Source organism: Miniopterus schreibersii (genome assembly GCF_964146895.1).
Source record: "Miniopterus schreibersii genome assembly, chromosome: 12".
Lineage (NCBI taxonomy): Eukaryota > Metazoa > Chordata > Mammalia > Chiroptera > Miniopteridae > Miniopterus > Miniopterus schreibersii.
In genome coordinates this window covers 22,572,387-22,594,543 of record NC_138112.1, presented here as the reverse complement: position 1 = coordinate 22,594,543, position 22,157 = coordinate 22,572,387, and the positions used below count along the sequence as shown (strand labels likewise).

Sequence of the window (22,157 nt, the reverse complement as noted above, 5' to 3'; positions counted from 1 at the left end):
TCCAGTGACAGATACCGTAATTCAAAATCCATTGCCTTTACTAGTTTCAAGCTCTACTTCTCCTTCAGGCCGTTCTCAGCTCTGTTGACAAGCTGCAGGGTGAGCTCCCAGGAGATTCTGGTCCTCTCCCTTCCTGGCCCTACCTTTGGTGAAGGTCAACAGTAGGATTCGGAGGACAGAACCCAGGAGTACTCCCAGCACCTAGAACAATACCTGGGACACCATAGCCACTCAATGAATGTTGGATGAACTTTAAGTTTAGGCTTCCAGGTAGCCCACAAGCCAGATAATCCATGCTGTCCAGGTGACAATGCTCCGTACTGCCCAGAAATCCACAGAAGATAGGGGCTAAGGCAAGAGGTGTGCAGGTCCCCCACAGTGCCAGCTGACAGGCAGGAAGGGGAAAGGATGCACCCCACTGCGTCCCAGTCAGTACAAAAGCCGCTGGCCAAGCCCAGCATGTATCTGGAGCCTAAAGCAGTTCCTAAATCACATTTATTTACCCAAAACCTATCAGCCTCAGGAGACCATAAATATATAATTCAGAAGGAAAATCGTCGATTTTTAATGAGGTACCCTGTTAGAATTCCTGGCATGCCACAATGCACTTTCAAATATGCTGATAAATCTTAAAATGGGATATGGGGCTAAGCTCTGTGCTAATGTATATTTTACTATTATGTAATTGAGATAAAAATCTACTCTTAGTATACTACTTTCAAATAAAATAGAAAAAGCTCAGTATTTTTAAAAATGTGTGAGCACTCATTAATAGCCCTCCTAAGAAGCTTCACGCAGACACTTTAATTTAGGCAACTGGTACCTACGGAGCAGGGGGCTTCTGACCAATGAAGCTGTGTATTCTGAAAAAGCAGAATGTCCTCTAACTTTCTCCATATAGAGAGAGACTTAATTTGTTCTTGTCTTTTAAAAAATATATATATTGTTGACACTATTACAAATGTCCCTCATTTCCTCCCCCTTTGCCCACCTCCACCCAGCCTCCAGCCCCCCTCCTCGGGCCTGCCCCACACTGCTGTCTGTGTCCATGGGCTATGCATATATGTTCTTTGGCTACTCTCTTCATCTTCTTTTATCCAGGCTCCCCCATCCCCCTCCCCTCTGAGATCTGTCAGTCTGTCCATGTATCCATTCCTCTTATTTTTAAATCGAATTTTGTGAAAACAACTTTTGGTATCCCATAGGTTACAAAATTGTTTAATTTTTCTCCTCATTGTATGGGGACAGCCTCTGTCACTTGAGAATAAGTTTGGCAAAGCCTTATTGTCACATGTTCCATCATTACCATCGAAGGCCTTGGAACTCTGCTCATTAGGTAAAGGCGAAGTGAGGATGTCTGCAGTTCAATTTAAAGCAGCATCACAGCCCTGCCAGCAGAGAGACAAAGCTGCCATAGACAGATCCTTGTGGAATGCAGGAATTAGAGCCCGCTTGTTTGGTTTCAGCTAGAGAATATGATGGGGTTTTATTTAGCATTTTATGACAGTAGATGTTGTTCTGTCTCTATCAGCGGTAGCCAGAACATGCTTGCCCCACCTGGCAGTGAGGAATGACAAATCTCTCTGTGCAGGGCCGTGACAGACCTATGATGTGTGATTTGATAACATGCACAAAACCATTTACCCATCTTCAAAAATGATGCCTCCAGGAGCAACTCATTTAAAAGTTCCTGTCATATCACAAGGACATCAATATGTGAGGAAGAGTGAACTCAGTTTCTAGCGTTTAAAGTGTGTGTATACACCTCGGTGAGAGAGTAAATCAGAGACTATTTCGAAACTCTTTTCTTAGAAATTACATAGTGCTTATAGGAGGATTTTAAACTATTTTTAATTGTAGAGTAATTAGAAACATGTACCTATGTACCAGAAAAATATACTATAGAATACATGTTGATTATTAAAAAGGGGGGGAGAGGAGAGATAAGCAAAAAAATTTTTTGTTTCTGAAAAATGTAATACTCATAATTTCCCATGCAATAATGACCACTTTTTACATTTTGGAATATAAACCTTCAGAACTTCTTTTTGCATTTGTATATATAAGCTCACATATTACATATGATCCTGCATGGAATTTGTCAAAAGGATTGAAATAATACTATGCATGTTGTTTTGCAATCCCCTCTTTTGCATTTATCAATTTATTTTGTGGCATTTTTTTAAATATTAACAATCAGTTTGTTATTTTTTTCAGCCCCATGAGATTGCACGTGGTAGGGTTTCTGTTTTTTTGTTTGTTTGTTTTTACTATATCTTTATTGATTTCAGAGAGAGGAAAAGAGAGGGAGAGAGTGAGATAGAAACATCCATGATGAGAGAGTCATTGATTGGCTGCCAGCTGCACGCCTCTGACTGAGGATCGAGCCCACAACCCGGGCATGTGCCCTGACCGGGAATCGAACCCTGATTGCCTGGATCCCAGGTCAGCACTCAACCGCTGAGCCATGCCCGTCCAGGCTGGTAGGGCCTTTAGTGACCTTAAGCGATGCACATCTGTCACTGATTCTGGAAGATTGCATGGGTACAGCCCACTCCCCCATTCATACTCTGTAGTGTCTGTTTGGTGCCCACTTTCAGCCAGGTATTGACTTACCCTCTCTTCTGCCTGTGAATCAGCTGAAAGACCCTGGACATGATATGATGTCACTTAGCAGATTGTATCAGGCTCTTGACCAGACTGCTCACAACCATGAGCAAAAATTCCTTCCCTTGTCTGGAGTTGTGATACCCCCTCATAGCATTCACTTACTGAAAGAAAAAATATTCAGTGTAAGAAAAATTTTACATAAATACCTCTGAAACACTTGGGATAAAAGACTACTGCGTATTAGCTCATGCCATTTGGAAAGTTACATCAGAAACCTGAACACGTAACCTAACTATGGAAACTTAGACAACTGAGTGTTTTAAGCACAGACATGAACTACTCCTCTCTCTTCCACTGTAAAATATGACAGTATTCTGGTGGCTATTAATATTCTACCTTATAAGATTTTCTCATTGAAGACAAAGTGATTCATGTAAGCATCTTTTCACAAAAGTGCAAATAAATCCCACAGAATCGTAAAATTTCAGCACTAAACAGTACCTTAGAAATCATCTACTAGATGATAGGCTATCAAATCCCAAATTAAAGATCTGGGTAAATATTTGCCAAATGTGGGCATGCAAGCAGCATTCACATTTGGCATCACTGTCTGCATTCTGTACTGGTGACAAATTGTGGTATAAAAAGAGGGATGAGATCCAAACCAAACTGTAGCTAAGGCTTGACATGTCTTTGAGAGGACACATATGCCTGCCCATGTTTAAAAGCAAAATCCCATCAGATGATGCAAGTGGAATGAGTGGAAAGAAGGGCAGCCCCTGCATGTGCCACATCAGGTCCAACTCGAGCTGTTAAATCAAAGAGACTCTGGAGAGACTCTGGCATGCATGCCAAGAACAAGTCATCCCTGCACTTAGAGAGACTCCACTTTCAGACAACCTTGAAACTCGGTTTTTAATAAGGAAGGGCAAGAAAAATAACATGCTTCTGTGGAATATCCTTTTTGAGGGTAAAAATGTAAAGAAATATATAATTCATGAATCTGTGTCTATTTTGAAACCATAGATTACAAGGTCCTTAATGACTATTTTTGTGTTTCTCCTGGCACTGAGGTTATACTTTTTAAGACTCAAAGTAAGTATTGGCTGAACTGGATTGGAAAAAAAAATGTTTCCCCCTCTGCCCTGTTGTAGTTAGACCAGGAAGGAGAAAATGTCTTTCAGCTCAGTTACAATTAGTTCTTATCTGGGAGGAGCTTTAGCTATGGAGGCCTGTGCCCAGATATTTCTAACAACATAATATATAACTTTAGACATCTGACAAATGGCAAAGCCACTCCAGAAACCACAAAAGGCAGCACCATCTATGTGGCTGCCTGTTGGTACAACAAATCTATCTGGATCACTTGTCTCTACAGTTCAAGTTTATTATGTCACCCACCATACGGTCCCTTGTTCCAAGAAGAATAGAATGCATTGGACTCTGTGGTTGCCTAATAAATGATATTTTCTGGAGATGCCTCTATTTCCAAAGGCCAGACCCAGCATATGAGGTTGACATCAGCAGTTTGCCCATGACACTGCACACTGCTTACCACTTCACACAGATGTTCAGGCATAAGGTCTGACAGCAGATTAAGAAGACAAACCAGTGGAAAACGCAGCTGCTGGAAGCAATAAGCAGGTCCAGAGATGGACTCATGTGATCAGGAGTGATAGGCGAATCTTTGAGAAGGGAGTTGCCCTTGACTGCCACAGCCGAGGTTTGGAGTAAGAGTTCAAAACCACAAAGAATTATAAGCAAAGGGAAAGCATTGTTCCCACTGCTTTTCTGTTCTCTTCTTGATTGTCATACATTTCAATGGCATCCAGATGTTCCATTATTTTAGCTACCAACTTGGGAAATTACATTATAGTTACTTTCAAAGTTGTCAGAACACTAAACTCAACAATGACAGTTTATAACCCATTTTCTCTAAAGTGCTTAATTTTTTTTCTTATAACCCTGATGGGCTGGCATTTAAATAAAGAAAGCTGGGATTCTGAAATTCAATTAGTTTTTGTATACACAAAGTTATTCTTCGTGCTCATCCACATGCATACTGGTTCTTATACATACATATTGAATGTATTGTACTTTAACTTTTCCTCTATTTGTGTTTAGATTTGTTAAAAATAGGAAATTTGATTCACGTTTTAACTTTGAATATTTGCACTTTTTAATTTTAGACTAAACTATAAGTTCATTAGGCATTCAAATGTATGCATATTTTCCAGAAAATTGAAGGGAAGTTTAAAAAAGCAACATTACCAATTTTGAAAACACATAGTGCCCCAGTTGAATAAAAAACAGAATGGTATGTATATCATATTTTACAATTGGTTTATTTAAGATTTCCCAGAAAACTCCATTCATAATTTCCAGTTGCAAGGGGATGAAGTTCTTCAGTTTGATGCCTACAGCATTCTTATGGTAATTTTGAAATTGGGAGACTTGGCCACATTCATAAATGGTAACTGTAGAAAATTGGCCACTTTTAAGTCAAACAAAAGCATAGACAGCCTTGAGGATACTTTTGAAAAGAGACTATTTCTAACAAGTCTAGTTAGAGTCTGTTCCTAAAGCAAATAAACGGGAGAGTTCTTATAAGACCATCACTGTTGCTTTTTTCAATAGATGCTGCTTGTATTATCTGTACAGTTCTTAGCACCCTGTTGAACTCAATAAATATGCAGTGGTGATAATATTATTGCTCAGAATTCATTTAGCACATCCACATCTTTTGAGTGTCACAATGTTCTGCCTACAAGGTGCAGGGAATTTTAATTTAATGCTCATTCTGAGGCTTAGAGCTTGGAAGTGTAATGACCCATGTAAGATAATCCTCTACTCCAACAGGACATTTTTGGAGCAAAGCCATGGGGTTGTCCAAGAATTCATTAAGAAGTGGAGACACTTTACTTCCCACACTAAAGTTTGGGGGCTCAGTGTACTGGCTTTTCCGATCTCTGTCCTCTAAGCCATCCACATCATAATCCCCTAGCACACAAAAAGAAGAGGGAGAGAGAAAAATCTGAGTAGGTCTATGACAGTTAAATATCTCTGCCAGCCTCAGTCACACTCTGTCCATGGCAGAAGTTGAAACAGGAATCAGACAGGGCTGGAACAAGATTTTTTTTGTGTGTTAAGATTTTTTTTTTTTTAAATCTGGAAAATCAAATTGTTGTTCAGCCTAATTTGGATATCACTACACTTTGAAATATCTGTCAGTTTGCATATATATTTCTCTTACAAAATTTAATTCTCCTTTTGGCTTAATAGAAACTATACACAGAGAGCTTTTTTTCCCACAGAGTTTTTATACTAATAATGTCCTTGATACCAGACACAGTACCTGGCAACTAATAGTCATTCTGGGACTATTTAGTTGAAGGGAGGGAGGGAGGGAGGGGGCATTCATAAAGGGAAATTTCCAACTGTCCTAGAAACCATGGTCTTGGTTATTTTATTGCTTTTTTAAAAGGAGAAAATTGTTGGGGTTGCCTGACAAAATCCTTAACTTTTTCTTGTATCTCATTTTGGACTCATAGGGCAATGAGACTTCTTTTTAAAAATCTAATTTATCAATAAATGTAATAAAATGCTCTGGGAATATTTAATTTTATATTAAATCTATGTAAATTCGTATTTGTGAGAATATGCAAATATTTGGTGTGATATCTGTTTAACAGCTCATGATTAATACAATAAATAACTATAGATGCATATATGTGTGTACACACACACACACGAGTACTTCCAACACATAAAACATGGTGATTGTACTCAAGATTACCATAAAACACTTGGGGACACCAGAATAACACAAGTGATGCAATAATGAACTGTAGGACAGTATATAATAAAATTATGTATCCAATTGTGAGAAACAACTTGTATGTCCTATAAAAGTTAAGAGCGGGACTTACCAAGGGGGACTCCATGGAAGATGAGAGACTTGATCTGGGCCTTGGATAAAAAGAGGAGCCCTGTAAAAGAAGAGAACATGCATGATCCAAGTATGCAGGGATGGATGTTGCACCCATGGGACACAGTGATGAGAGTAGCCTAATTGCCAAGGGAAATAGGATTTGGAGAAAACTGGGTTGGGGGGAGGAGAATAAGGTAGTTTTGACTAGAAAAGTGAGGAAATACAGAGCAGTGAAAGGGTTTTGAGCAGAATGGTGGCATGATGGAAGTTGTCTATAAAGATCATTTATTTAGTGAAGGGGGACTTTGGAGTAAGAAAGGGACTGAGAGCAAGCCAACCAGTAAACAGGAGGCAGATCCAGGTATGAGGGGATTGCCACCCAATCACACACAGGTAGGGACCAGTAAGATGAAAGAGACATGGGAAAATGGGCAAAACCTGGGGACTGAATGAGAGTCTCAAGGGAGGAACAAGGGTAGTTGTTTCCCACAGATGTCAGAAGCTGATATTCAGCAGCAGACCTATGAAGACCGAGTAAGTGTGCTCGGCGTCATCTGTAATTCTTCCCTTTACATGAAGTGATGCAGTCATCACGCCGGCTGCTGTTTCACTCGCCCCTTCTCATTCACCATCAGAGCATGATCTCAGGATTGGTCTATTCATGTCTTGTGGAAAGAAAAAAAAGTTTATAGCATTTTTCTGGGGGGGAAAATAGAGATGATAAAAATGTCCTTTTTTGTTGTAAATTTACATGTAAATCATTTTTACTCATTTCCATCAAGTTCTTGACACTGCACGTTGCAACCACTCTGGCAACCGCAGTGTTTCTCATACAGGTGAGTTTGACTTAGAGCCCATCCATGTATTTTAATTTTCTTCTTCACTGACTGTGTACCTGGGATGTGACCATGAGGAGTAGGCAACTCACTCACCACGGCCTCTTTGTCTGATGAATCCGTCATCCCAACTGCATTACAACCTTGTAGAGATGGACTCTAGAGAGATCCTTTGAGGGGAAAGGAGGGAGGTTTCCCTTGTGTAATAGTGGTCTAATGTCTATAAGAGAGTAGAAACCAATGGAACATTTGCATTACTGGAAGAAACCCATGTTATACTCTGGAAAGAGCCTGGGTGTTGGTTCAAGCTGACCAAGGTTTGAATCAAGATTCTGCCATTTATTTGCTGAATGATCTAAAGCAAATGTGTAACCTATGGTAGTTTTCAGTATCCTCAGCTATTAAATGGGGATGACACTAGCACCTCATCGGGTGGTTTTAAGTTCTGTGTAGAGAGCATATGTAGAGAGATTAGCAGAATGCCCTGCTAATAGCAACATATCAACTATTATTAATTTCCTTCTTCGAGGCAAAAACTCTGCATGTTTCATTGTCTCTAATACCTAGCACAGTCAGTGAATATTTTGCTCAATGGATGCAAAAGCCAAAGGGCATTTTGAGGACTAGCAAAAGCAACAATATCCACAAATACATCTGTTTGCCTTCCATTGGAGGAACCTATTCAGCACTTCAGCTAACATTTATCCATGCTAACATGCAAGTGTGTGCATTGCACTTGTACTTCCAAAGGTGAGCCCTTTTATCCCATCTCACACATCTGTCAGAGGCTCAGATGACTCACCCTCCTACAGATCAGATGGTTAATTATGTTATTAGTAAAATTATCTGGAATGGCTTTGTCAGCCACATGACAACAGACCTGCTATGTTCAAAATGACTGAAAAATGTGAATGATATAAGATGATGTATGAACATATATGGAAGATCTTTCCAAAATATTTTATGGCAGACTTTCTTTTTACTCCTATGCTTTAGCTATTACATTGTTCTTAACTTAAAATTGATTTTAGTTCATTTCTACAACCATCCCTTCAGTGCCTAGTATATGCAGGTTCTGTGCTCAGTATGACAGGGACATTATAATGAAACGGGTGAACTGGATGATGTGGAACTAGATTCAGCTAGATAACCAAGATGGGTTGTAAAAGTGGCCACCCATTCTTGCAGTTTCTCCTATCAACAGGTAGAGCCTTGGCTTTGTGACTTGCTGTGACCAGTAATATCCAGTGGAAGGAACATGTGCAATTTCTGCGCCTAGGCTCCCAGAGATCTTGCTTCCGTTCTTACTGTGCTTGTTATCCTGAGACTTTGCCCTGTTTTCATGATGTGGTCAGTCTTCTGAGGCAAGGTGGACTCTCCAATCAAATTTTAGTTTGGATGTCTAGACATGATGCCACACATTCACCAAGAGCTTCTGAAGGGTTTATTACTTGAATTATGCACTTTCTGGGGAGAGCCGACTAAACTCTCAAGCTAGTCCAAAAATGGCTTTAGAAAGTAGGGAAAGGAGACTAGCTTGGGGTTATATGTGCTTGAGCGGGGGCTGAAGTGAGTGTTCTGCTGTCGAGCTGGTGCTGATGTGGTTTGCACTTCTTAGCAGCATGAAAGGTGGGAGTACCTGAGCTTTCTCATCTGCTTGACCAGATGTGGGGCAAAGAGATAAGAGAGTGTGGTGGGGCCTGAAAGCTGTCAGCACTCAGAGAAATGGAGTCAGAGTCTTTATAGCACCTAGCACTGAAATTATCTTTTTTTAAAATTTTACCTATTATTTATTTCTCTACCATCTACGGATTCTAAACTGAGTAACCATTGGGACCAAATCTATATTGTTTTACACTGAATCTCCAAGCCTCTAGATTAGCACTTGACACATAGTAGGTGCTCAGTAAATATTTGTATATGAATGAACTTCTACAAGTGTAATTAGTTTCTCTGTACTCAATCCTGATGCCTAGTGACCCATCAGAGAACAGGAGCACCACAGGTAGTTGTAATGATTTTAAGTTTGAGTGACTTGTTCTGCATCTTCTATAAGTTGATACCCCCAAAGGAATGGCTGGGAAATGTTAGACTTTGGTTTTTCTCTATGCTTTGAGCTATATCTTTGTATCAAGTCAGATTGCCAGAACACTGGGTCAAGTTACTCTGGCTTCTCATGAAAATATTTTTACAGCATTATGCTCTTGATTTTTATTGACATCATTATACTACACAGCCATGTCCACCTGTCTCTGAATATTCGGTAAAAGTGCTGCTCAGAACAGTGTCCATTAGGTTATCCACTGTTTCCTAGGAAAGAGACATACAGCAGGATCCCAGAGTTTAGAGCTGGGGCTAGGGGGAATAAGTCCGGGTGAGACTAAACTTTCCATTATCCTTCCTCTATTTAAGGGAAACGTAGTGCTTGGGGAAGAGCTGAGAGTGATGCTATGAGGCTACTCCATCAGAGGTAGAGTGTTATTCAACATTAAGTCTCCCTTAGCACATTTTAGGTGGTCAATAAATGTTTGTTGCATTACTCTTCCTTGAGGTTTTTTTTAATACCTTAAGGGTTTAATTAGTGTTATTTATGACCAGAACTTGCATAATATAAGGACCTAGACTATGAAACACATCCACTTGCTAGAGATATCCCAGAGGATATCTTTTAAGCAGAATAAGAGGTGGGTTTTCATCTGTATCCTCTCACTGCTTAATATAGTGCCTACATCTTAGTGCCTAACAATTGTTGTGGAATGTTTACTGATTGATATCCAGGAGCACTTTCATATTTTTGAAACTATGGGGCTGATTATCTTATTTTTATTTTGAGCCTGATACACTGAAAATGAAACAAAAAGCCACTGCTAACACAGTTGTTTTCACCTATAATTTAAAATGCGTTAGCCCGGCCAGGCGTGGCTCAGCGGTTGAGCGTTGACCTAGGATCCAGGTAATCGGGGTTCGATTCCCGGTCAGGGCACATGCTGGGGTTGCGGGCTCGATCAATGACTCTCTCATCATTGATGTTTCTCTCTCTCTCTCTCTCTCTCTTCCTCCGCTCTCTGAAATCAATAAAGATATTTTTTTTAAAAAAAAAAATGCTTTAAAAATGTAATCAAATTAATATTTTCTTTGAGAAATAGGTGGGTATACATAAGGTGAGCTATAGAGTTAGTTTCTATAAAATGAATCTATTCTCCTGCTACTTTTTGCCATACAATTGGAGATATGACTTCACTAATAAAATGTCATCAGGTACTAAACTGTGAAGCATCTGGTGAGGAAGGACTTTTAACCTGACAGTATTGCACACTGGGTGAGAGAGTGGTAAAGTGTGTCCTAATACTTTTAGAAGTCTGTAACATATCCTCAACTCTATTCCCTTACCCCGTTTTCTTTATCTCCATTTCTAGATTGATTCCATGCTCCAGCTTCTGGAACTTAACTCTTTTCCATCTTGTTAATAGTAATTTAAAATATATGAATAACCATCTAAATCTGCTTTTTTTTTTTTTTTTTTTTGCATTTAAAAAAATGAATTACTAAACTACACTAGGACTTCAAACTCAAAATCTGCTGAACAGCTCCTTCAGTGCAAATAATATTTGAGCTCAGCACTTGTTATCCTGTTAGGGTTTCCGAGTGATGGTCCAGGATTCTAAATGCCGTAGCAAGTTTTTAGTAACAGGGCTCACTGCGTATATTGCACTACGGGCTGACTGAGCAGCTGCAGGAAACAGGTTATTACAAATGAAATGGGGTAGTCAAAGGTCTTACCAGCTATCATTCAAAGAAAAATATGAAGTAAAAAGCTGTGTCCCTTTTGGGGTGACGAAAATGTTCAAAAATTAGATTTTGGTGATTGCGCAACTCTACAAAATACTAAAAAAAAAAACAACAAAAAACATTTAAGGCTCCTCTGCGAGGGGGGATGAAAGAAGCAAGCACGAGTCTGAGGCAGCAGTCTCCAGAGAAGCCAGGGCTCCTGGTGAGACACAGCCCCTCGCAGCTATGGGAGGATGTGCACGTGTCCCCCATGGCACCCGCAGCCCCCGCCCGCTGACCTAGCCTTTGCGGATTACCTTCGCGGGCAGTGCGGGCGTCTAGCAGACAAGGCGGAGCCAGGAGCTTCCTCAAGTCCCATTCCCAACACTTCCAGAATTCCTCTTCCGGGACCCACACTCTGCGTGCGTGCGTGCGTGCGTGCGTGCGTGCGTGCACGCACACTAGAAATACGCCCCAGGATTCTCCTCCTCTGCTCCCTTTTCTGTCCCTTCCTTCTGCCCTGTGGACCCACACAGTGTTTCAGCCAAAACCACCCGGCGGGCACGCCCAGCACCGGAGAAGTGAGTTCCGGGCGGGTGCTGGAGGAGGATGCCGCGGGAGCGCGGGTGGACTGTCCGTTCCCTGCGGGGTGCGCACTGTGCCAGAGCCCTCCCGTCAGGAGGGTCGTTCTTCCACTTCCTCAGAAGGGGAAGGGTTATTTTCTTCATGATGAAACTGGTGGTTCCAGGAAGAGAAGATCCTCCCGCACGTTTTCAGCCGACTGTTTTGATGAGGCAAAAGAAAGCAGGGTGGGACGGCGCGGGCCACATTGCGGCGCAGAGGACGCGCTGAGCTCACCCGCCGAGTCCAAGAAGCTATCAGCTCCCTGTTTCCTAAGCTTAGCTGGAGTGCCCCAAGGGGCGAGCCCTGGATAGCAATGCACAGTTCTCTGAAATGCAAGACCCTCAGCGACATCTTTCTGCTGTTCAAGAGTTCTGATTTCATCACTTTTGACTTCATTCAGCCGTTTATCCATTACGCGGGCGATTCCCCAGATGCTTGTAGGGAATATGAGCTTGTTCTTTGAAAATGGTGTGAATTAATTACTGGGGCTGAGCGCCGATGTTTCGTCAAGGAAAACAAGCTTATTGGTATTTCCCAAAGGCACTGCACACAATACTGTGGTCCTATTTCTAAACAAAGGGAAGAGATTTGCAGACGGATACAAGGCTTCTTCAAAAAACATATACAGTATAAATTCTTGGGTGAAGACTTTGTATTGGATATGCATCTAAAAATAGTAGGGGGGAGGTGTGGCTGATCGATTTTAATCCTTTTGGTGAAGTAACAGGTTCACTGCTGGGCAGAGCTGATAATCTGAAAGGAAATTGAAAGGTGATGCCTGGCCGGCATGGCTCAGTGGTTGAGCTTGGACATAGGAACCAGGAGGTCATGGTTCAATTCCCGGTCAGGGCAGATGCCCAGGTTTAGGGCTGGATCCCCAGTAGAGGGCCTCCAAGAGGCAGCAGATCAATGACTCTCATCACTGATGTTTCTGTCTCCTTCTCCTTCTCCCTTCCTTCCTCTGAAATCAATGAAAACATAAAAAACAGACTCTTCTCCCTAGAAGGACTTTGTTTAAAAAAAAAAAAAAAAGAAAACTAAAAGGTAATTTTAGCAAAGGAGATGCTCTGGAACAGGATTCTACAGCTTTCCGCTACGCAGACAGTGAAGTTACAGTCCAACCCCGTCTCTATCTGAGTTATCGACTGACCAAGGACTCTGTAGGCCTTTCCACAGAGGAAGATGCTCACAAACTCATCGATTTTCTTAAACTGAAGAGAAATCAGCAAGAGGATGACTGACTACAATGCTAAAGTTCAAGACCAAGTTAAGGAGGAAACCACTGCTACTTCAGGAGGCTGTTCATGGTTCATGACTTCCTATTAACCCAGTCAGATGAGGGTGGAGTAGGCAGTGCGGAAATCAATAGCTTTTTATATTCATGTGTATTAACCTGGGGAAAAAACTGAGGGGCTTTGCTACTTGTAAAAATAACATAATAAATAGATCTTAAACATAAAAATATTTAATTGCACTCTTTAAACAAGTGAATTTTATGGCATATAAATTATATCTCAGTAAAGCTGATTTTTTCAAAGCTGTGTCCTTCCTGGTGAAGGAATGAAATAATGGTTTAATTTACACATACTTTCAAAGTCATCATTCATCCTAATAAACCTTCAGTGGAAACAAATAGTAATTGCAACATTAAAGGTGTAAACATCAACTGCCCAAGGAATTGTTTTAAAAGTTGTGTCTTGTCTGTGGCTATAGCTCCATCTTATGACATACAAATATAGCATCCTTGATGCTCCTGCCGATTTTCAGGTGTTTATCGAACTCCATTTTGATAGGGACTGCTCCTGGAGCACCAAATGTATAGAATATATAACACAGTTCTATCAGTTACCTATGGTCATGTAATAAAACATTGTGGCTTAAAACAACAACTGTTTTATTTAACTCACAATGTTGTGGATTGCTGGGTGGTTGTTATCTGGCCTGGCTCGACTGATCTCTGCTGGGTTTTTTCAAGAGATTGTGGTCAGCTGGTGAAAAGGTTGATTGATCTACAACAAAGTCACTCATATGTCTGGCAGTTAGCAGGCTGGCATCTGAGGTGCTTGGTTCTCCACATGGCCTCTCATTTTCTAACTTGGTCACATAGTGATCTCTGGCACGAGCAGAAACCACAAAGCCTTTTGAGGCTCAGAATTAGAACTTACACAGTGTCACTTCCACTGCATTTTATTGGTCTAAGCAAGTCACCAAATGTCTTAGGTTGCTTTAACAGAGTTTCAAAGACTGGTTATAAAGTTCAAGATCAGAGTGCCAGCATGGTTGGGGTCTAGTGATAGCCCTATTCTGGGTTGCAGGTTGCCAACTTCTTGTTGTATCCTCACAGAAAGAAAATAGAGCCAACTAACTCTCTGGTCTCTCTCTTTTTAAAAACATTCTTTTTATTGTTGAAAGTATTATAGATATCCCCCATTTTCTCCCCTTTACACCCCTCCCCGGTTGTTCCCCCATTGTCTATGTCCATGGGTTGTGCATATATGCTTATAAGTTCTTTGGTCAATCTTCCCCCACCCTACATGTTGAAAAGTAATCTCCAGTGTAATGATATTAGTGCATGGGGCCTTTGGGAGGTCTTAGGTCATGAACATGGAACTCTTGTGAATGGGATTAGTGCCCTTATAAAAAGCTGTCACAGCAATGGGAAAAGTTTGGGAGTAGACCAGACGTTCACATGAATACAACAAGAAGCCAACAAGACAAGAGTGGGAAGTAACACCCTAAATCCTATTGACTGTTAGAAAAAAAATTAATAAATTTCACAATCTTGGTTAAGCTACCCATCAAAAGGAAAATCACCAACAGGTAGTGGGAAACGGCAAAATGTGATCGCACATCTTCGCTAAAACTGTGAGATCACAATTCCACTGCCAACTGTCCCTAAGAGAGAGGCCTCCTCCTCTTAGGTGGAGAGCAGAATGCCCCGGTCTAGCTAGAAGAACCACTCAACTCCATAAGTCTGGCATCAGCTATGTCAGAGCCAAAGACCTTTTTCTACAGACGTTAAAAATTTTTACAATCCAACTTTGAAAAACCTTTTCAGGTTCAGCCTTGGGTCTCAAACAGGAAAATTTATCCCCCAACTTACTTTATCAAAGTGTAGTATTCAGTTTGATTTCCTATCCCTAGGCATCCGTTTTCTATAAACACAGCTCCCAGTGTGATGGTATCAAATTAAATGCCTGCTTCCAAGTTATCTGATAGAATAAGAAGAATAAAGGACTTTCTTACTTTATGAGTTTTTTTATCTGATTATATAGGTTTAAAAGCCTAACATCTTAAAAGCTATCTTAAATGACTATTTTCTTTCTATAGTCTGTTGCCTCAAATTCAGTGGAAACTGTTAAATAAAAATACTAGGCAATTTTCTTAGTAGCATGTAAATTTAGGATTATAAAGAGCTTTTATATGTTTTTTCAAGGCATAGATCTCTTTTCTTTGTTGTAATCCTCAGGTGGTTATGTAGAGACTCCTTCCCACCATTTCTGTCTACTAGTCAAGAGTGGAATAGCGGTGAAAGCCTTGCCAGGAAGCAACACTGGAGAGACTTTCTATCTCTCCATTGTTGCTCTACAAGTAGACAGTTAATATTTTTTTAATTAATTTCTAAAAATTCCCAATTTTTAAAATTCTTAAATTATTCAGTTACCAAAATAATTAGATTTTTAAGTCTACCAAATTTACTAAAATACCAACTATAAAGTCTACAGAACTTCACATTGGATGGAATTATTTTAACAGCTGTGACAATTTCTAGGAAGTTCTAGTTCAGGGTTTTTCTTTTCTATATCCAGTATTCTAAGTATATTTAATTTTTCAAAAACCAAGGGTCATAGTTGGCTTGCTTTTGTTAGCAATATGCTTAATCTTCAGAAATGTATATTTTATAGTCAACAACCACAATTAAGGGTAACACTGATTTCCCATATAGTTATCATACATATGAATTTGCTGAGGAAAGATCTGGAGCAACCATATCAATAGGAAATGGTAAACGTTTTGTTACTTGTTGTTAGAAATGCAAATCCTAAGCTGATATGCCCTTTGAGTCATTAGTAAAAGGATGATAAAATGCCTACAATTTGAAATATTTTTAATGACAGAGGATGGAAGACACTCAGATGCCCAAAACAACATCTCCACACATGATATAATAAAATTTAACAAGTGAGTTGCCAGAAGCCAAATTAAGGCTAAATCACTCTGATTGAAAATATGAGAATGGTTAAACTCTAAAATAATAGAAAATGACAGTCAAAAACAATGAAAGAAATCTAGAATGTCTAAAATCATTCCATCTAAAAAAATTAGCTCATTTGTTATTACCTAGCAACTAGGATATATATACATAGGATATGTCAACTTGGTAGCAGCGGCCGGGCTGATTCAACATGAAAAGTGAAAACTGCCCAATGCGATAGAAAGGAAGTAGGATGGTATTACTCAAAAGATCAGAACTATCAAATTTATCATCATGTTAAATCTATTCAGTGGAAATCTGAATCACTCTGGTTCTTAACTCGCAATAAAAAGAACATTCACGAAGATGCTGCTCTTAAGACAAAATGGAAAAAGAGTCCCCTAACACTTCTCTAAATTCTTTAAAGACTATTAAAACCACCTAATGTAAATGAGTTTTCATTAAATTTGTAAACAGTTACAAGAAAAAGATGTTTTGGTAAATTTAACACATTGATTTTAGCACATTGGCTTTGGCAAACTGGTCATTCTTTATGCTGTTTATTCCAGCACATTGATCTTTAGCAATTTAGCTTTCTTCTGATATCTGGTGCCCTCAGAAAAAGAACAAACTGGATAACCATAGCCTCATTTATAAAAAAATAAATATCAAGCCCCAAAAGTCACCGTCTGGGATATTAGGTATCCAGTGGTGACTGAGACAAACATCGCCCCTAAGCTTATGGGATTTACAGTACATCAAGAAACACAGTCATTAGATAAAAGTAACACAAATAGTTACTTAGCTAGAGTCCAAATAGTGCTTAAAAAAAAGGGGGGGTGGGGGGAGGCATGGTGTAACAGTGCTTTAAATAAAAGGCATGGTGTGAAATAAGAGGAGGACCTGGTAGCCAGAACTTTTTTATTTTTAATTCGTTTATAATTAAAAATTCTGTAAAATAGAAAGCGCAGTTTCTGCCTGCCAAAACAGACTAGAATACAGTGGCGCGTCATCCTTACACCAGGGGTTGCAGATGATGTGGTTGGGCTGCAGGAGCAGGGGCATGCACACCAAGGGCCAAGCAGGCCCTGGTGGAGGAGCAGGGGCTGGCTTTCGTTAAAGCTTCTACTGTTCATCTTGTGCAGGGACCCTTTCTGTTGCTCTCACACGCACTAGAGATGATCTTGGTCTTAAAGCCACATTCCCACGCATTTCTGTCTTTTGCTTCACCTGTGGGCTCCTAGCTTCTCTCTGCCTACTGCTTGCTGTTCCGTGACTGCTCACCATTGCCCCCATTGAGGCTTGTCTCCCAATTCCCTTTCGTTTTCTTCTCTTTGTTTTTATTCTTGCAGTTCCCTGTCTCCTGCTGCCCATATCAAGGTCCTCGGCCTTTGAGAGAACATGCTGGCCGGTGGGGGCACCTTGTGCTTCTATACAGCAGGATTGAACACCTCAGATTCATTAGAGGTAGCCTTTGGGTCTCTGACACTTTCAGGATGTGGCTCATGTTGCCACACTGTTCCAGAGCTTTAACTCCCAGGTAGTCTCTTTTAGAAATCTAAGGATTATCACCAGTGTTTTATCTTAACTAAGAGAAGTTGTGAATATTTAGAATTTATTTTTAAAAAGATAAATGAAAGGCCAGAGATGAAACTACATGTACAATGTGATTAAGACATATCTACCCATATGTAGTTTGTAAATAGTTATGTCAAAAAAACTCAAGTCAAAATCATTAACAGAGGAAATATTTTTTAATTTTTCAATTACAGTTGACATTCAATATTATTATATATTAGTTCAGGTGTACAGCATAGTGTTTAGACATTCTTATTGAATACGAAAATGTGTATGAAAAAACTGATGGTTTGCATTCCAGTTATTCTTAAAGCAGAAATATTTTCAAAGCATGGCATTTGGTAATGTCTGGAGATATTTTTTGGTTGTCACAATAGTGACACTAGAGCCCCGAGGGGATGCACATCTAGTGGATAGAGGCCAGGAATGGTGCTAAACATCTGCAGATGCACAGGATATACCCCCACAATGAAGAATTACATGACCCCAAATGTCAGTACTGCCCATGGTAAGAAACGCTGGCACAGACCAACAGCACCTACTTTCGTCTCCATCTCATAGATGTTCCCAGCTCTTTGCCCACTGGAGAATAGAGCTGCAGGCTTTACCAAATGCGCATGTAAACCAGGAGTCCAGCATCATTCCAGTGATCCAGAGGCACTCTTACTTCGTCTTGGTGACCTTGCATAGCAAATGCCTTTCAAATCACCTCAAATCTAGCGTAATGAAAGTGGCTTGCTCTCTGGTGGCTTAAGGATTCTGTGAGGCCTTAGCTTCATTCTTTTAGGGGAGAAAAAGCATTTAGGACAGTAAGAAGATGTCCAAGAGTACAGTTGGTACATCTCTAGCACATTAGAGTTTGTTTGTTTGTTTTTTTACAATTTAAAAGTATTGTTTTGGTCTCCTTAGTAAATTAAATTAGGGCAAAATGCCAGTACCTAACATAATGGCAACACATAAAAATCACGTAATAAATGTTTGTTGACTGACTTTAATTGTATCATTTACAGTTTCCTATTCAAGCTATCAATCATAAATTCCAGTTGCTTGTATTTCCCTGTCACCTTCCTCAGAATCACAGCGCCTTCTGAATTCAGCGTTACTTTGTCCATTGGTTACTCTTGTCATCTGGGCTTCTGTCTTTCACCCAGTTAGTTAATTCATTGATTTACTTTTGTCCCTTATGATAGGTATCATGTCCAGAAAGGGATGAGGCACCTGTCTTTCAGGAATGAGGAAGCAAGACTTGGGTAAAGGCAATATAATTTAATTATCATCAGATAATGGCTGGATGTTATAGGAATCTATTCGTTGAAAGACCAAAGTAGAATTTTAATCATAGAAGAGGAGCTTGTGGAAGGGAGATGATTCATTCTGTGCTCCTGAAGGTAAGATGGGATTTGAACAGGTATTTTCTGTCCATCACTCGCTCATTTCTTCATTCAGTCAGCATATTTTGAGTGCCAGCTAGAGATACAAAGATGAATAAAAATGTGTTTCTTCCCTCAAAGAGTTCATGATTTGATAAGAAAAAATGGACAGTAACCAAATCCTCTGGGATAGTTTGATCAATTCCATCCAGGGGATCACAGAGCAGGTTCACTTGACTTGGAGGGGGGCAAGGTGAAGAAAAACATCCTTCCTGGGGAGAAAACCCACCAAGTTCAGTGTTGGAAATGATTGGAAGTTAGTATCTCGGGGGAGAAAGCTGAGCACGGTGTTCTGGGCATAAAACAACGGAAGGGGCAGGTGGTTGACTGGAACCTGTTGCAAGGCAAGACATGGGCTTTGGAAAGGGCCAGGGACAGCAGGAACACAAGACTGGTGAGACTGAGGAGCAAAGCTGGGTGCGAACAGGTTTGTGTGCCTCATTAGAGTTTGGATACGACTGGGAGCCACTGAAAGAAGCAAGGTGCTTGATCACCACTTAATAGATGAATAAAATAATTCTGTATTCCAGAAAGTTTCAGATGACGATTCAGGTGAATTTGGCACATTTTGGCATTACTAGCCCAAGGATCGTGTTCGAAAGTTTAGGAGGCCAATTTGAATGAGTAGGATGTGGTGAGACTACGATGGAAATTGGTATTCTTGGTGGTCTCTTTCCTGCAAAGTGACGGAGTGTTTGGGCACCGTGTGCAAAATGTGCTAGAGAAGAAAAGACTTGAGGCTTGCATACCAGATAATGTGATTATTATTTAGTTATCCAACTATAGACAAGGATAGGGAGAGCAATCAAAATGGAAATGAAGAGATCCATTACAGTCTTCTGGAAGGAAGAACCAACGGCATGAAAAGGAAAGGGGAGAGCCTGGGACTGACTATGAGCTTAGGTAATAGGAGCATGGTGGTTCCTGGATGAAACCAGCAGATGTGGTTCGAGAGACAGATGGTGAGTTGAGTTAGTACATTATGTTTTAGATGCAAGGGAGCCAAAAAAGAGAAATGAAACTTTCCATTTAGATCTTGGATATATCTGGTAAAAACACGTGCAAGAAATTGAAGCTGAAGGTTCAGACTTGGAAATCATCAAAACATAGATGGTTGCTGTAAGAATAAGCAAATGCTTCTTCATGTTCTTTATGTCAGTTTTTGAACGAAGTTTTACTGGTGTGAAATAGTTGCTTTAGTATGACATTTGATTAACCGAGCAGCACTTGTAAATACACTTCCTTTTCTGGAAAGCATCTGTTTAATATGTGCTGCTACCTAATAAGCCAGCATGTTCTGTAACTCCCTCATGATAAATTGACACCTTTGGAAGGAGTGTGAAAATTTCCAGCTTCCAAAGCACCCTGTGAGTGTCTGACATTAAATACGTAGGGGAACATCACTAGTTTCATTATGGTGAGAGTTCTTAATAACCGGACCCTGAGTAGGGGAGTCTACCTGCTGCTTCTGGAAAAAAGAGAGTCTCTGGTTGGGAGAGAGAAGCAAGCTTGGGTTCAGTTTGGTGTCACTTTTGTCTGTTGGACCCCCACATATCTGAGTGCCTAATATGTACCAGGCACTGGATTAAATACCAGGAATACAACAAGTTCTCAACAGGACAAGTCAAGCAAAGAGTCACAATGAGTATGGATAGGGGCTAAGATAGAAGCTGCACCCAAAACTATAAAAGCACTAGAGGGAGCAGAGGCTGACCTTGCCCAGGGAAGGAGTGTAGGAAAACCAGTCATTTGAGCTAAACCCTAAAGGCTAAGGAACATTTGCTTTAGCAGTTAAATGTGATAATGTCAGCTAGCACCAGATGTGTATTTTGAGCATCCGGTGTGTGCCTGGCACTGTTTGGGCTCTGAGGATGTACCAGAGATGAGACAGTCACGGTGCCTGTCTTCATGTAGCCTGTATGAAAGTGGCATTAGGTGGACAACAATGGAGTAAAATAATGCCGTGGAGTGACTAGGGGATTTTCAGCAAATGACCTCTGTGAGGAGGTCCTACTTGAGTTAAGACCTAAATGAAAAGAAGAGGGCAGGTGGGGGATAAGATTTACAAGAAAATGGGTAAGAGAGCAGCAAGTAATCGAGGTGGGGAAGTAGTTAGAGGCCTGCCAGTTTCTGTAGGTGCCTTACAAGACACAACTAAGAAAAACTCTGTATTTAAAAAACAAAACTTTATTTTACTCCAGATGCAATGGGAAGGACTTAAAGGATTCTACACTGGGAATTGGAGCTGTAGGGAAAATCCCAGGCTGGAGATCTAAAGCTGAGAGTCATAACCATATGGATGGTTTTTGAAGTCATGAGACAGAAAATGTAGATAGAAGGGAGGAAAGGGCTAAGAGCTCATGGCTATCCATCGTTTTACTAAGACTGGAAAGGTGGAGGTAGTAATGGCAGGAGGAGACTGTTTCAAATTGGCTGTGGTTGGAGGTGGCAGAAGTAGTGAGAAGCCACATAAGATGAAGACAGGGTGGAACGCTGGCTTTGGCTAGCGTACGACACTGGCGATGTTGAGAAGATCTGTTTCAATAGAATCGTGGGGGCAAAAGCTCAGCTGAATGGGAGTGGAAGTTAGGAAGCAGAGATAGCCAGTAGGGCCAACTCTTTTGAGGGGTTTTGCTGTGCAGGAGACTAAGGAAGTGAAGAAGTAATAACAACAGCCGATTTGCGTTAAGGAAGGTTTTCTTTGTTTTGTTGTTTTGTAAGGTGACTACTATGAAGACACATTTTTGTTTCTAAGTGAATAATCCAGTATTGAAGGAGTAAAAAAATGGTGGTCCCGGAGAAAGGAGGAAAATTGCAAGAGCAAAGCCCTTGAGTAGGCTAGAGGGGAATCCAAGCTGAGTAAGGGGGGGGATGAAGGAGGGGCCTAGTGGATAGTGAACATGTGGGAAATCTAATGGATATGGGACCTTGTGACTGTGCTGTTTGAGCAGGAATACTGGAGGTGCAGGCTAGAAGGGTAGGAGATGATCACAGAGGGTTATGTTTGAAACTGAGATTCAGGGCTGCTGCAGTTACTAGAGTTGTCAACTCTAGGGTATATCTGTTATAAATAATATCTAGGCCACAGTAAGTTTATGTCAAAAACTTGTTTATCTATCTTAGTTGACAAACAGTTATGATTAACAAAATATTCATTAATCATATAATGGTAGTTGCATTGCATG

At 40.5% G+C, this 22,157-nt stretch overlaps 1 protein-coding gene and 1 pseudogene across 2 annotated transcripts in view; both read left to right on the top strand.

Annotated features, from left to right (window-relative positions):
• Nucleotides 1-22,157, top strand: part of FAT3 (FAT atypical cadherin 3) — a 609,567-nt gene that overhangs the window by 439,320 nt on the left and 148,090 nt on the right. The window lies entirely within an intron of this gene.
• LOC308564878 (translation initiation factor eIF2 assembly protein pseudogene) lies at nucleotides 6,803-13,010 on the top strand (annotated as a pseudogene). The gene is made up of 3 exons: nucleotides 6,803-6,902; nucleotides 11,940-12,540; nucleotides 12,824-13,010. The product of its transcript is annotated as a translation initiation factor eIF2 assembly protein pseudogene (transcript).